The sequence below is a fragment of the Pinus tabuliformis genome, chromosome 9, assembly GCF_031772625.1.
Source record: "Pinus tabuliformis cultivar Carrire ecotype Pingquan chromosome 9, CPIR1, whole genome shotgun sequence".
Classification (NCBI taxonomy): Eukaryota; Viridiplantae; Streptophyta; class Pinopsida; order Pinales; family Pinaceae; genus Pinus; species Pinus tabuliformis.
This window is the reverse complement of record NC_142307.1, coordinates 928,668,320-928,685,685: the sequence shown is the minus strand read 5'-3', so window position 1 is coordinate 928,685,685 and position 17,366 is coordinate 928,668,320.

The window sequence follows — 17,366 nt, the reverse complement described above, 5'->3', positions numbered from 1 at the left end:
CATATGAAAAAGATTCCAAGGTTTAGCTCTATTTATTTCCATACCTGAGGAAAGAGAAATTCCAATGGAATTTGAGAAAATCATTTGGCTTCATCAATAGTTGGAGTTCCTACACCCAAACTATCATCCAAAAATTATTGGTGTGATGGAGGGAGATCATGACCAAAAAAAATAATATTTTTATCTTTTTTCTCCTCAATTTTCGCTTTGGATGCTCGACCGAGACCCTTTGCTACTATAAAGAGAAAAGGTGACATTAAATCTCCTTTATAGATACCACAAGACGTTGAAAAGGGTGCATAAGGTGACACATTTTTGCAAAATAGAGAAGAAATCTAAATAGATAAGGTTATTGACCTCATAGATCCATTTATGGTTTAAGTGAAAAGCATGGAGAATGCTGAAGAAATAGATCTAATTGAGTTTATAAAATTCCTAAGAAAGATCAAGTTTTATAAGCATGATAGGTTTCTTGGAGTACTTTAAAGAGTGAATGGTTTCATGTGAAATAATTATACCATTTAGAATTAAATGCCCCTCTACATAACCGGACTATTCCATTGAAATGAGCAGAAGTACGACAATTTTGAGGCAACTAGCTATTATTTTGGTGAACAATTTCTAGATTACATTTCATGGAGAAATGAGAAAAAGACGCAAGGTGGTGGGCTCCAGTATTGCAGAAATAATGCTGCACCTCCTCGAACTCCCTTCTTTACTCTTATCAACCCAGTAGTTTGTAACAAACTTGGAAGCGACGGTGCTGTATGCACAAGTACTAGCTCTTGCCGCGACTGTCACTTGGTGAGTTGGCAGAAGTCCGCTAGGAGCTTAAGCCAACTTCTATGAGCTCTTAGAAGAAGATTTTTAACTAATGGATGAAAGCTAACTCAAAGAAGGCTAATCTACTTGTAGAAAGAAACTGGAAAGCTGAAAGGAAACGCAAACCCTAGCAAACCCTAATTTTACCAGCTAGCCCGACTGATGCGAGAAAGAGGATGCAAGGTACTGAAGGAGATGCCATTGACTTCTAGGAAGCTAAGATGAATGTGTCTAAGCTACTTCTATAGTATCATCTGAAAAAAACATCCATTTTGTATTTTTGAACAAGTTGTCAAAATTATCATGCATGTGCTTTTAACTGGTTTTTGACTGTGCAGAGGTGGATTGGCGAGAGGAAATGTTTGCAAAAGGTTGGGAAGGTTCAAAGAGGACCTAAGGGGTCCCTAGCACCCTTCAAGAGAGTTTCACAAAGTTTGGCTATCAAGAAACTCCATTCGTGAGCTTCTACAAGAAGTCTGCAGGGGTTCTACAAGATGTTTTGTATTTTCTACACGATGTTCAGAAATGGGATTTTGGAAGGTGGATGGAGAGAGAAAGGTGAAGGAGTGAGTATGGAGGTAGGATAAGGGTTTGAGGAGGTCCAGGACTTGGTTGATGGAGCTGAGGAGAGATGAAGATGGCTAGATTTGTTCAAGGAGGAGTGAAGCAATGTTGCACAAAAATTAGGGTTATGTGAGCAAATGTGGCAAACGTGAGGCAAGAATCCGCGTTAAGGGATGGAGCCAATGGGATTGATGGAGTATGGGCAGATAGAGAAGTGGTACAGGTGCTCTGCAAGTTTTTTCTTCAACTGAACCAACAATGACTTGGAAAATTAGAGACCTAGTTACGTTAACCTAATCTGATATAGCTAACAGTAGAGAGAATGAACAGAAGTTTAATTGCAATGAAACCATGTATACTAACTATGCAACGAAGAAATCAAGAATCTGAACATGTAACCAGCTTCTGCAAATAAAAATTGAACACTAATGATTGCATGGCAAAGCAAAGACAGTGTTTTCGGTGGCAGCAAGGTCACCTTGATCCTAGCTCCTGATTCCACTGAGGGAGAGGTGAAATCATAGGTGCTTGATGGCCTTTTTTTGGATATATTCCGTGTTAAACACTTATCAACTCAATCTAAACATAAAAATCCTATCTAATCATAAATAATGACCTAGGTAATCAGTAAGATTTTAATCTACCTAACATAAATTATTTTGCAAAGACATAAAAAGAAAATAACAATACATAAAGGAAGCCTTGGCACATGGGTTGGGCCCAACCCCAAGAGATACAGGCTCCTAAAGGAAACTCAGGACTGATGCCAAATAGAGATGCTTTCCATTACCCAAAAATAATCATGTCACAAGAAAGTTATACAACAGTAGCTACAAAAAACAAGTTGAGACAATGAGAGCACTATAGTGCAAAACCCAACAGTTCCAAAAAAAGTAAACTACGAAGGCTGAGGCCTTCCTATTTATGCACTACGAGGGTCCTAGCAGCCCTCCTTAACTCAAGGGACTTGACTGTTCAAACTGCCAGTAAATAGTCACTCTTCACAAAGCTGCTCGGCTCCCTTTAGGATTCATTATGGTGGCATGCTGAGCTCTGAGTTGAGGGTGGAGATTTCAAGGAAGGGCCATTAATGCAAGAGACAACCTCCCTACGAATCCTCACCCTTGCTTCCTCATGCTTGGCTGTCACCTGGCTCATAATTGCTTGGCTTTGCTCCAAAATTTGTCCAAAAAACATGAAATAACCACATATTAGCCTCCTTGGTAAAGTGACCACCCTTATTCGTTCAAATAACATAAATGTACTCAAAAAACATGCATAATCTATGAAAAATGGTGGATTGATCAAGGACAATTAGGCAAAATGAGCCCAATAAGTTACCCAATTCGGGGCTCATCATCACCCCCTTGCTAAATGGGTTGCTCGTCCCCTGAGCAACTAGTCCAACTCCTCATCCTTGATTTCCTTGATCTCCTCTCTCACATCCCAGGCTTTCGTGGTGATATCTTCTTCCCAGTCATGAAATCCTGTTTTCCTTTCCACTTCCTCCCATTGTCTATTTTCCTCCTGTTCCTTAACTCCTTCTAGCAATCCCAAAAGCAAGGGAGGACTGAACTTCAGGCCGATCCAATTGGCCTGCAGATTTTACATCAACTGTTTGTAGAGAGGTACCCTTGCCAAGGCCTCCCTCATCCTGGTGGGAGAGTGGTATTCCCTTATCTTCAAGCTGTGAAGTAGTGTGTTCCACCGCCTTGTGCAAGTATGAAGGCAGTTATCCCCCAACATTCTCTCCATGTCCTCAAAGTGGGCAATAGCTTGAGCTTGTTGCTCGATGTATTCTGGTAAATCCTGAGGGTTTTTGGCCAACTGCTGGTGGGCGCTTATCACTGCTAAGGGGTCATCCAGCCCTGCTCTAATCATTAGTGGCTCGCTGAGTTCTCTGCCTATGATACTGCAGACCTCTTCTGCTCTTTTTTCCTCACGATTCATCCAAGAGGGCATGGCCATAAGTTGGACATCTCCTATCACAGTGTTGGGATCCCATGCATTCATGTTTGGAAGGGCTAGGTTGTGCAAATAAAACTCTAATAATTTGGCCGTGTCCTCTGATGAACTACTGCCACATAAAGCTACAAATTGATGATAATTTTGAAATGGAGTGATGCCCCTTTGGGCCAAGGTGTTAATCTGAAACTGTAACCGCTAATCCTTAAGGTATAGGGCGTATGATTTGGCAGGCTACCTAAACTGCAGAGCTTCCATCACCCAGCTAGCCATGCAGGCCAGTTGGGCCTCCTTTTCTTGTACTTGTTGTTTCAGAGATTGTATCTCCTGGCCTGCTTGCAAGTCCTTCTCCTGCAGCTGTCTAGTTATTGTTTCAATTTCATCCTGCATCCCCTCTCTTCTTTGCTGTTCATTAGGGGTTTCTTTTTTTGTTCTGGGCTCCTCCTGTTGTTGTTGCTCTCCCAAGATGTGAGGCCCGTCTTCCTTGTTCTGTCCCTGTAGCTGTAACTACTGTTTGAGCAGCTCATTTTCTTCCTGTAGCTTGGCCCACTGGCTGCTCTCCACATGTCGTACCATAGCCAATTCGTTTCTCACCTCTTACAGTTGTTCCTCCAGGGGACCTATATCTGCCACACCCTTGGACTTAGCGATCTTCATCCAAGTGTGGGTCCTCACTCTCTCTTCTTCTAGTGCAAGGAAAAGTGGCACTGTGAATTTTTTGGGAATGATCTTTCCAGCCTCTAAGAAGTTATAGTAGGAGCCCAAGCTGGGCTGGGGGCTAGGTTCCACAATGTTCTCCACCATTTCTTCCTCCTATGGTGATTTAGCTGCCTCTCCTTCCATTTCTTCGATCTCCTTTAGCCTAGCCAGTGTTTCCTATATAACAGTCTGGACATCCTGTAGAGAGGCCTTCGTGTCCAACATTTTCATTCTTTCTCTCCAGGTGGATGTCTTCGGGCTTCCCCGTTCATAGGTGATGGATGTCTTTGAGGGAGACCACTCCTTTTGTGTAGCCGGGGTGTCTACAATTGTGATTGGCTCTTTCGACGGTGGCTGGGGTTTGCCATTTTTTATCCGCATGCTCCTTCTTGCCTTAAAATACATGGAAGGCTCCCTCTTTCGCTTCCCTGTTTGCTTTAGAGATGTGCTTAGGGTAGCTAGCATAGCTGCTACTCCCTGGCTAAAATCTCAGGCAATTTTTCCTTTTGTTGCCCTATTTGCAGACTTCTTGTAGAAAGTCATGTGTCGACTATTTTCAGGCTTCCTGTAGAAATTGTTTTCTGGCTTCCTGTAGAAACTGTCTTCACTGTTTTGGTCTGCTTGGCTGGGGATGTCTTCCCTTTTAATTTTTGTGTGGTTGCCTTGGTTGTGTCCTCACTTGTTTGGAATTTTTCAATCCTCTCTGCCCTGCTTTGCAATCGTTTCTCCCTTGGTGTTTGTGCCTTTGTTCCACCCACAGTTTTGGGCTCAGAAGCTTGGCCTTTCCCTCATTTCTCTTCGTCCTCTTTGTATGGTGGTCTGTCCTGTGTTTCCTTACCCCTGACTTTCTCTTCTGCCTCAGTGTGTTCCCTTTCTTCACTGCTGGATGAAGTGAGTTCCTCGGCCAGAATTCGAATGTCATCATCCTTGGACATGTTGCGGAAAATCTCCCAAGAGAGAGGGATAGTGTAGGTATGGAGGGAATCTTCCACTAGAAGCTTGATAAGCCCATGATGGGCTAGCTGATCCGGTGTCCCTTCCTTCAATTTTGTGCCACACTCAATTAAGGATTGTAGGAAGAAATAGGGGATTCTTAACTTTTGTTCTGGAGGTAAATCTATCCCATGTCTGAGTTCGCTCAGCAACCGGAAGTGATAGCCGTAAACAATACTGAACCACCTCTCACAGGTAATGTACTTCATGATCTGAAAGCTAACTTCGCTCCAAAAGGGATGCAGGCTAGCTCTCAGGACCCCATTCTTGTCTTCTGCAAACTGTTCCTCTGGTAGGAAGAATTCTTTCTTGGATTTTTGGCCCAATGCCCTCTCCTCTTTGCTCCAGGGTATCCCTAATGGCAGATCAGTAACTCGACTAATGAGTTGTGGGGTAAGCTTTAGGGTCAACCCTTTGAAATTCAAAGTGGCTAGTGTCTTTGATTTAAGCTGCAGGGACATTAACAAATATTCTGTTACCTCATCTTCATCACCTTGAATTCTGTCACAAAAGGTCATCCAATTGGCACGAGTGAATAGGTTCACCACCTCGGGAGTTTCTCGCAATTTTCTGGAATCCGAGGGTTCCTTTCTGATAAACCCTCCTGGCATGGTGAGAGTGCTCTGTTTTGGTTTGTGCTCTGATCGGAAAGGGGAATTCTGTTTATGGTTTCCTCCCTTGAACTTGAAGACAGTATCCCTCAGGTGTTTATGTTTTAAACTTGCACCAGTTCCCTGGTTTTAAAAAACTCAATTGTCCGCGTACAGAAGGAAGACTTTAGTTTCCCCCAACAGAATGCAGAGCTCAATTTCCACCCCCCAGCTTACATATAACCATGTAAAATTCACATTTTTCTTACACAGGTTAGCCCTGACAGTGCTTTAACTTTTCTACAAGAGGAATTTTCTTCAGGAACCATGGAGAAAAACTTGGACGCAAAACCAATGAAGAAATTTCATGAAACCACAAGTAATTGCTATTTTGACTCGTAGGCAGACTTGTCTCTAGCCCTCCTATTCAAGACAGCTCAATTCACCATGTTTTCGACATATACCATGCATTGGAAGGGTGTTTTCGAGCCTACCTCTCTTCGAAACTCCAATTTTGATGCAGAAAGTCCAGGTTTCTCTCCTCCGGGAGGCTATGCCTTGTTTCCTCTAGAGCTCCTTCCTGTAGAACACTTTGCCAGCTTTTGGAGGATGTTATGGTGCTTCTGAATGAGCCTGGGACGTGGGAGAATTTTGAAACAGGCTGAGAAGCTTGGGCTAACAGACTGCGGAGGAGGAGGACGCGTACTTCGATGAGAACGGTTGCAAGTGTGAATGATAGTGGTTAACATGAGTTCTCTGGCCGAGAATTTTTGAATTACGGCGTAATTCATGGTGAGGGAGTGAGGTGGCCAGGCCGATCTTTTAGCCAACGTCACAACCATCATTCCCCTGTGTGTCTCTGACTACCATTACCTTTCCTCTACCATTAACCGCCACCACCACTGCTAATTCCGCCGATTCTCCCCGACTGGACACTTCCCACGTGTCGACTGCACGTCTCTTTGGCGAATTCGAATGTAACTGAGCTTGTTCAGATTTGATGAAGCCATTCAACTGACTGTGGGTGGCCAGTTGACTGGCCACCGAATTCGTTCAATCCGAACCATTTCACAAACATGTCGTTTTCGGAATATAGTCTATGCAATTTGATGAATAAGGTTAGACACTTACCTGTGTGGCCGTGGACGGGTTCTGCAGGCTTCGGGACTTGGAACAACAGCTTCGCTTGCTGCTGCTTCATGCACAGGTGCTGGAACTCCTTCTTTCATTGGTTGATGCTGTATGCACAGCTTTGGGACCTGTTAGCCTCCTATTGCAATAGGTTTCATATTTCATGATTGACTATTTTACATGCCAAATATGTCATCTTTTCATGCTGCAAGGTTCCATATTTCCAAGAAGTTCCATTTTGAAGAATCATACCATTTTTGAAGAGTTTTACAGTTAAGGGAAAGCCAAACAGCTTAATCTTGGCTTCCCTAGGTTTAAATTGCTTGTTTTAGAAGATAGAGAATGAATATCTATCCAAACAGCTTAAGCTTGGCAGATCAGTAGCTAGGTAGAGAAATAAAGGAGCCCAACTGCTTAATCTGGGCCCTTGGAAGATATAAGGGTACATTTAGATAGGAGGGCAGTCAAAAGAAAAGAAGATAATCAGGGTCTACAAGTCGAAGTGCACCCATGCAAAAGAAGAAAAAATGCTAGGTAAGTAGGCTGGGTAAGTAGCTTTGTGCTTGTAGAATCAAGCTATGTGATCCATTTCATGTTTTTAAGTGTTGTATCTATTCAGATCACAATTACGAGGCAGTTCTTCATTTGGAGGAGCTCAAGTGAGACATGTCTAACTCCCCCTTCTTCTTATTCCCCAAATCACTCACTAACATCCCCTTGAGGACCTTGGGATCTGCCCAACCAGTCCTATTACCACTTCATTTTTGTAAAATACTAAGTCAAGCTTTGACTTTCTCCAGTGAAAAGAAGCCACATTTCTTGTGTAAAAATCATTTCTCCGCAGTCCATTCACTTCCTATGCCTAAGTTTCAGTTCACAAACTTAGCCCCCTACACTTCACCTCACAAATTCATATTAACTTCTAACATTATTATGTAAATCCCTATCTATTTCCCCTTCCCCTTACTAAAAGCACTAAATAGCTCCCCTATGTACATACCCCCATCCCCTGGCACTATAGACCTGTAACATCAGTTCGGGGAAATGCTAAGTCCATTTGGGGCTTTATATTTTCCTTTCCGCATCTTAAACCAGGAGTTAGCTTAACCTCTAGTTAAACTAATAACCATTCCGTTCCCCTCTCTTACCCATAAACCTCAAATATTTTATCCTGCGCGCTCACATTTTCGGGTTCGATTTAAATATTTTGATTAAACTATACCCCCGGTGCACAAACTATGTAAAACCCACATTACCCACAAACCCAATGTTTTTTGAACCCCCACCATATAAATATTAATTTAATATTCGCGCAGGCCCCCGCACATAAACCTGCCGCAAGCTCTGCGCTCCGACAGCCCTCCGATCCGCCCTCCTAGATCCAACGGCCATCGGCGATTTCGGAGCCGCCCCGTCACTCGACAGTTAGCATCCGATAGCATGGTGGTTTTGCCGTCGTACAGAAGAAAGGTGTCTGCCCTTGATTGCATCGGAGCTCCTCTGACATTTACCACCCTCGTACAGAAGGCGGTCCGATGAAACCACAAACCACCTTCTGTCTCTCCGCCCTTGACGTCAGCGCCACGTCAGCGCTACGTCACCTCTGCGTCGACCCCCCACTACTACGTGTCACTGCCACCGCATCTGCCTCTGTCCCTACCCCGCCACCTTGTCCTGTGCCATGTCACCCTGCCGTACTGCCACGTCACCCTGCCACGTCACTGCCGTACCGGGACCCACCGCTGACGTCATCACCAAAAAAGGCGCGAAGGGCGAAAAATCGCAGCGAAGGATGCTCGGAATGAAAAACTGAGGCATTTTTTGATGTGCGATTCGCGCTTAGCGGTAATCGCGCATTGCTAAGAAAAAATGATCAAAATGGAAGGCTGCCTATTGCTCGGCTACCTACAAAACCCAAAAATTCTCAATTTGACAGGATTTTTTCATAAAGGTTCATATTTAATCGGCCAGCACTGATAGCATTCTAGAGGCCACGAAAAACATTTGCAGCATCTATTTTTGCCTTGAAAGGGCAGAAAGGGGGTGATTTGACAGTTTGAAAAGTATCAAGAGAGAGAAAGTGGCCCGAATCAACTATGAAAGAGTATCAGAGGAAAGATGAAGCCCAGATTAAATTGAAGAGTATCAGTGAAGCGGCAAAGAGTATCAGATCGGAAATATCAAAGCAAGTGAACATTAAAGGCCCCCAAGCAAAGTCAAAGAAAGCGGTGAAGCCATTTAAGGCTCTCAGATCACAGTTAGTGCACATCAAAGCCACTCAAGAGCAAGGAAACAAAACCCAAAGCACATTTATGGTTAAATGAATAGCACAGAGCCATAAGGACAAATATTAACTCATTTTGATGCAGCTACCTCCAGCGTAGCTCAAAAGATATTTTCTTGCATTAATTTCAGGACAAGATTAGGTTAAAGAACTCATTTCCCTCAGACCTGTTTAAGGTCTGCTGTAATAGATATTTTCGGATATTTTCTCTATATAAACCACCGTAATTCATTGTTTAAAGGGTTGGTTGGTTGATAATCCTCATTCTGGACTTGCGCTGTATTTTTGAGAAGCTCTGTAATCAAAGACTACTGGAATGCTTTGGATGAAGAATTGACTGTTGTGTTATTTAATGGCCAAAGAGTGACTGTGGAATTCCTGTGCTACTACATGGCTCAATAAGTGTTTTCCTAACTCTGTTTACTGTTTACATATGTTTATGCACCATTATGTTACCATCTAAATAGCAAGAAAAAAAAATAGCTTAGGTTTTGCTTGACTGCACCCTATGCTCAGTTCCGGTTATTTCTATATGTTTTCTTCAGAAATGGTTATGAATATGCATACTTAAATGATCATGTTTACCCTATTTCTTTCACATATGACTGTTATTTAGGAATTCTTGACTGCTCCTAGACAAACTTTCATCCACCCTCCCTCTCTGTTAGCTAATGAAAGATTCTTAGTTGCCTTTCATTTCTTACCTTCATCCCATCTTTATTTCAGCCTGATATTGTTCTATGTGTATCTACCCTGCTCCGTATTCCTCTTGTGACCAAGAAAACACAACAGCAAGCCCTAATCCATGACTCCATGCCCAATGGTTTGAACTTCTCACTCTATGCATCCCAACTCTACTTGAAAACATCATCCTTCCCACCAAAATCAAAACAAAACCCATGTACACCATAACTAGCCTAAAATCAACCTAAAACAAAGCTAAATTTTAAAGAGAGAGCCCTCTTTGACTGCAGGTAGGCTAGGACCTACAGCCCAAAGATTGGTTTGTGGTTACCTCGGCCATATCCCTTAAGGAGCCAAGGGACAACCTGAGTGATAACATCATTGGCGACTCCGCTAGGGAATCTTATTCAAAAAATTCTAAAAAACAAGTTAGAAGCTGGCTCCCAAGAAGAAAACACATAATACTAGGTCAAATCTAGACCCAAATCCACTAGCTGTTTTTGAAAATCCCAATTTAATCTCTAGAAACCTTAGCAAACAAAAACAAGAAGAGTTTGTTGATTCTAGTCCTGAAACAGTTCAGCCGAGCTATTTTCCAACCCCTGTTAAAGTTTTGTTTCGTTCAACCCCTACTTCCCCCTGTTCATCATCCACTTCTCCAAGCACCTTTTCCACACCTCCATTCACTGCACATACTACCACTACCACCACTGTTATTACAGCTGTTCCAGTTGTTCCACTTATCCCTGCAAATATGGCTAATAGATATGCACCCTTACAGTTACCTGCAAATCCAGGGGCTATGCCTCAGGATTACCAAACCAAAATCACATACTTTGATGCTACTGGTTCTGGCACAGCCCTGCAACATACCAAGAAAATGCAGGACTTCTTTGAGAGTTATGAAATAGATGATGATAGTGTAAGAATGAAGATTTTTGTCCAAAGTTTAACAGGAGATGTAAGGCCCTGGTTTAGAGCACTTGCTGCAAATTCCATAGCTGACCCAGAGGCCCTTTACCAAGCATTTCTCAATAGATGGGAGAAGAAGAAAGACCCTCTGCACATATTATCCGAGTATAACACTATCAAAAGAGGCCCTCAAGAAGCTGTCTTAGACTATTGTACCAGGTTTAACAATGTTTACAACGCTATTCCACAAAACCTAAGACCTCCACCTGATCTTGCTTTATACAAATTCCCTGATGGATTTGATTCAGACATGGCTTATTAGTTAAGGGAAAGAGCCCCTCAAACCTTAGCAGACATGCAAAATGTAGCTGTTAGTGCGGAGGAAAATCTGATTGCCAAGCGAAATAGAGCAAGAGCTGAGAGAAGAACTACTTTTAAAGATGAACCTTCAGCCTTTGAGCAAAAATTGGACACAATCATCAAAGGTATGGACAGCTTTGAAAATAGAATGGGAACTATTGAAAGAAAAGCCTCATGGGAAGCACAGCAAAACAATCCTATCAGAAATCCAAACTTTAGAAAAAATCAGAACCCAAACGTTGGAAGGGAAAATCTTGACCATGATATAAGACCTCCTTTTCATGAAAACTATGCTGAAGCATCCACATCTAGTGAGGAAATAGAGGACACTCACATAAACTTGATGGATTTGAAGAGTGAACAACAAGTATTTCTAACCCAAGAAGACCAAGATGACCAGGATATAAATCAATTTCAGACCAAGTCTGGAGAGTCATTTGACTTCAAACAAGGCTATGATTCAGCTGTCTACAAAGTCCATAAACAATAAAAATTAAGAACAAGAACCATTGATGTGTCTGATCCCATCAAGCCAAAGGATGCCAAGCAAGCTAAGAAAGTAAAGGACAAGGCCGCTATCACAGAACCTGCTGATAAAACAGACCCAAAATTAAAGAAAGTGACCATAGAGGATGTATCTGACATGCAGCCCTCTAATAACAAGCCTTTTGTATCCTTTCCCTCAAAAGACAATGTAAATAGCATTCCTCAAAGCCTTCCCAAAACAGAACAATCTCAAGAAATCACTAATAACCAAGAGAAGATCACTGAGGATACAAAAGAAAACGGAAAATCTACCAGTCACAATACTAAAACATAGTCAGAAAAACCTTTTGATTTAGAAGCAGAAATTGGTATATTAAAGATATCTATTCCTCTCTCTGAGCTTGCCAAACATGATGTGTACAGACAGCAAATCAAAAGATCACTGCAAATGCCAGAGACCAGGGATGATGTTAATGTCTTAGATAATCAACCTGAATTACTTTTTGGTCCTGAAGTCAATGGTAAATTAGGACATGGAGCTGTTCTACCCTTTTATGTCAGTTTGCACATTCATGATAAAGTGTTGCACAATGCTATGTTTGATTCAGGTGCTTCACACAATCTAATGCCCAAAGCTGTAATGGAGAAGCTAAACCTTGATGTCACTAGACCTTACAAAGACTTATTCTCATTTGATTCTAGTCAGGTCGAGTGTTTAGGCTTAATCAAAGACCTTTGCATGTCTTTAGTCCAATTTCCCAACAAAACAATCCTAATGGATGTGGTGGTTGCTGACATTCCACCAAAATATGGCATGCTTTTATCAAGATCTTGGGGAGCAAAACTCCAAGGATCTCTCCAACTAGACCTCTCCTATGCCACTATTTCAATCTTTGGGCAACTAAAGGGACTGTATAGAGAAACACTGATGAAGTATGTGATAAGTAGTGAGGAAAAACCCCAAAACTTTCCCATTTACTCAATCCATTCTGATATGGATTCCTTTATATTGTTCAATGATGAAAGCTGCCCTCCCATTGATGAAAAGCCTTTGCGTTTAGAACAAGAAACATGCATCAATCAAGAGTCGGTTGCCCATACCCATGAAACTATTAAAACAATTAGTGCAACCAGCATACAAGAAGAACCACATGAAGCACAAAACCAATGTCCACCCAATCCTAAAATAACTGAAACTCTTAATACTAACCACAAGCAAGAAATCACATGGTATTTAGAGTTTGATGGTTCTGTTAATAAGCTAGGAGCAGGGGCAGGAATATGGATTCACAATACTCATAACAGCCATGCAGAGGGTCATGCTTACAGACTAAACTTCAAATGCACCAATAACATGGCAGAGTATGAGGCTCTCTTTTTAGGCCTTAAACTGCTCAAAGCTCTAGGAGCTGCAAAAGTGTCCATTCTAGGTGACTCCGATTTGATCATTCAACAGATGAGAGGTAACTTTGTTACTAATGACAATAGGCTGAGAGCTTATAGGTCTGCTGCCATAGAAATACTCAATTCCTTCACCGAATCCAAGCTTTCTAAGATTTCTAGAAACCATAACATGCATGATCATAGTCTAGCTACTTTTGCTAGCACTTGCAAGCTGACCTTTGAGCCCAATTACCACTTTACTACTGAGATAGAGCACAGGCCTGCTATCGCTAGCAATATCAAAGATTGGCAAGTGTTTGAGGATGATGCTCAAATCAACAATTTTCTTACCTTACAACAAGAATTCTCAAACTTAAACATTGATGAAGATGCCATGGATGACCCACAACAGCGAATGAGCCAAAATGAGCAAACTATAACAGCTGAAGCAACAAATCAAATGTTGCACCCAACCATTTTTTATGAGAAAAGCATGCAAGAGCTGAAGAAAATGCATTTAGATGAAATAGCTGAAGCAGAGGCTGAAGTCATTGATTTAAAAGACAATTTTCTATCTACTGGCCTCACTCCATTAGGAGACATATTTGATTCAAACGATGTCCCCAAAAGGTCAAAGATGCATCCCTTAAACACTGTTGTGGAAGACTGTATTATCGGGACAGCAGAGAAGCCCAAAATGATTAAACTATCTAAATCTTTTCCTCCCAATCAAAAACCAAAATATGTTGATTTATTTAAAGAGTTTCAATATGTATCTGCCTGGAGTTATGAGGACCTTAAGTCCTATGACACCTCTGTTATTCAACATACCATTCCCTTAAAACCAAATCAAAAGCCCTTCAAACAGAAACTAAGGAGAATTAATCCTATGCTTCTCCCTTTGATTGAGAAAGAAGTGAAAAGAATGTTTGAAGCTGGTATCATAGCACCCATTATATTTTCAGAATGGGTATCCAATCTAGTTCCCACAAGGAAGAAAACAGGGGAGATCAGACTATGTGTGGACTTGAGAAATCTAAACCAAGTCTCCCTTAAAGATCACTACCCACTGCCAAAAATGGACCATATTCTACAAAGAGTAGTGGGGTCTTCAATAATTTCTTTGCTAGATGGATTTTCAGGTTTTAATCAAATACTTGTTCACCCGGATGACCAAGACAAAACAACCTTTACAACACCGTGGGAAACATTTAAGTATGTGAAGCTGCCTTTCGGACTAAAGAATGCAGGTGCTACCTTTCAAAGAGCCATGGACATTGCATTTGCGAAGGAAATCCATGATTTCCTAGTGGTTTACCTTGATGACCTTACTCCTTTCTCAAAATCTGATCAAGAGCACCTAAAACATTTGAGACAAGAGTTCCTAATGTGTAGGAAATATGGCATTTCCTTGAACCCCAAGAAATCTCTCTTCGGCCTAGAAGAAGGCAAATTGCTAGGCCATATCATTTCAAAAGATGGGATTAGAATTGATCCTGGAAGAATTCAAGCCATCCAGCAAATCCCTTATCCGAGAAACATCAAAGAATTGCAAGCATTCCTAGGGAAGATCAATTTCCTAAGGAGATTTACCCCAAACTTGGTCGAGCTGATACAAATGATTAATAAAATGTTAAAGAAGGATTCTAATGTAAAATGGACTTTAGAGGCCAAGCAAGCCTTTGAGGGCATAAAATCTGCCTACCCAAGCCCCAGTCCTCACAAGTCCTCAATTTGATAAGGATTTCATCATGTTTTCATTTGCATCTGAACACACCATTGTTGCTATCCTTTTGCAGAAAGATGATTAGGGAAATGAAAAGCCAATTGCATTTTTCAGCCGAGCCCTTAGAGATGCACCCATGAAGTACCAAATCATGGAGAAGCAAGCATATGCCCTTGTTAAAGCAATCAAAGATTTCAGAATTTACATTTTATATTCACATGTGATTGCTTATGTACCAAATGCTGTTGTAAAATACATATTAACTCAGGAGGGAATAGAAGGCAAAAGAGGCAAGTGGATTGCCAATATCCTTGAGTATGGCATTGAGATAAAACCCACCAAGCTGATAAAGGGACACGGTTTAGCCAAACTGACGTCCGAAACTTATTTTCAAGCCTTAGACATTAATCAACTGGACAATGAACAGGAGCTGGCGACTCCACAGATCAGTCAAGCGTTTTTGCAATCCCCATGGTATGCTGATATATGTTTTATATTGTTAAACTTGTGTGCTCCTCTAGGGTTGTCTAGAACCAAAGAGATTTTTAGAAATGAAATCATCAAAGTTTTGTGTCTTAGATAGTGCCCTGTTTTGGAAAAATCATGAAGGAATATTGCTGAATTGTCTAACTATGAATGAAACTGATAGTGTCATGAAAGAATTCCATGCAGGGGACTGTGGAGGACACTTATATTGGAAGTCCACTGCTGATAAGATACTAAGAGCTGGTTTCTCTTTGCTCTCTTTGTTTGCTGATGTGAGAAAGTTTGTTGTTTCATGCCACAAATGCCAAATATTTGAAGGCAAAAGAAAGCTTCTACCCTTGCCCCTTAGACCCATTTCAACCGAGAAGCCTTTTCAACAATGGGGTCTTGACTTCATTGGAGAAATCCATCCATCCTCTTCTAGCCAGCATAAGTGGATTCTAACAGCCACAAATTACTTTACCAAGTGGATTGAAGCAATCCCATGTAGGCAAGCCAATGACTCCACTATCATCCAATTCCTTGAAACCAATATTTTGTCCAGATTTGGTTGTCCTGAGAAGATCACTACAGATAACGTTGCTGCCTTCAAATCCAAGAAAATGATCAGTTTTTGCCACAAATTCTGCATTACCTTAGGTCACTCCACAACCTATTACCCTCAAGGGAATGGCTTGGCCGAATCATCTAACAAGAGTCTGATTAACATCATTAGGAAAGTCTTGGAGGAGAACAAGAAAAACTGGCACAAAAAGCTTCTAAATGCCCTATGGGCAAACAGATTGTCAACCAAGAGATCTATTGGGATGAGCCCATATGAGTTAGTTTATGGCATGGAGGCCAAGTTCCCCTCTTCTTTGGGAATCCCTGTTATCAAATTACTGCAAGAGATGCAGGCAGAGCCAAATGATGTCCAAAGAAGAATAAACCAAACCATCCATTTGCAGCAAACAAGAGAGCAAGTGTACGACAGAGCTCAGATCTTACAAGAGAAGCTCAAGAAAATGTTTGACAAAATAACCAAGGTTGAATATTTCTGCATGGGCAACAAAGTCTTAAGATGGGATTCAAGAAGAGAGGACAAAGGAAAGCATGGCAAGTTTGATTTCCTGTGGAAAGGCCCCTTTATTATTTCTGCTATTCAAGGTAACGACACATATTTTCTGAAGAGTTTAGATGGCATCACAGCTGAAGAAGGCCCTGTCAATGGCCGAATGCTAAAGCACTATCATGATCCCATTTTTTGAAGGCAGCACAGCTCTGTATACTATTTGTACATTAATATTTGAATTTTCAACACTTTTTCTTATAGCAGGCCAATAAGAGGAAACAATGCAGCAAATTTTGAAGGAAAGATCAAAGAAAGCTCTATTTTAGATCTCTGTTTTTGAAATAATTCTAAAGAAGTGCTCAAGCAGGTTTCAATATGTTTACAAGCACCCAAAAGGAAAGAAGTAGAGCTGTAATGTTTCGGAAATTTAGCTTGAAAGGATACTGCATATTAGCTTATGAGAATTCAGTCAAAGGCATTGGCAAGAAGGAAATTTTCAGTTTACAGCAATAAGTGAAGATCAAGGCATTCTGACCTGTTGTTCTTGGCTTTTCATCCTGAAAAACCATCCCCAAGTGGAGCCACTGTTAGCCTCCTATTGCAATAGGTTTCATATCTCATGATTGACTATTTTACATGCCAAATATGTCATCTTTTCATGCTGCAAGGTTCCATATTTCCAAGAAGTTCCATTTTGAAGAATGATACCATTTTTGAAGAGTTTTATAGTTAAGGGAAAGCCAAACAGCTTAATCTTGGCTTCCCTAGGTTTAAATTGCTTGTTTTAGAAGATAGAGAATGAATATCTGTCCAAACAACTTAAGCTTGGCAGATCAGTAGCTAGGTAGAGAAATAAAGGAGCCCAACTGCTTAATCGGGGCCCTTGGAAGATATAAGGGTACATTTAGATAGGAGGGCAGTCAAAAGAAAAGAAGATAATCAGGGTCTGCAAGTCCAAGTGCACCCATGAAAAAGAAGAAAAAATGCTAGGTAAGTAGGCTGGGTAAGTAGTTTTGTGGTTGCAGAATCAAGCTATGTGATCCATTTCATGTTTTTAAGTGTTGTATCTATTCAGATCACAATTATGAGGCAGTTTTTCATTTGGAGGAGCTCAAGCGAGACATGTCTAACTCCCCCTTCTTCTTATTCCCCAAATCACTCACTAACATCCCCTTGAGGACCTTGGGATCTGCCTAACCAGTCCTGTTACCACTTCATTTTTGTAAAATA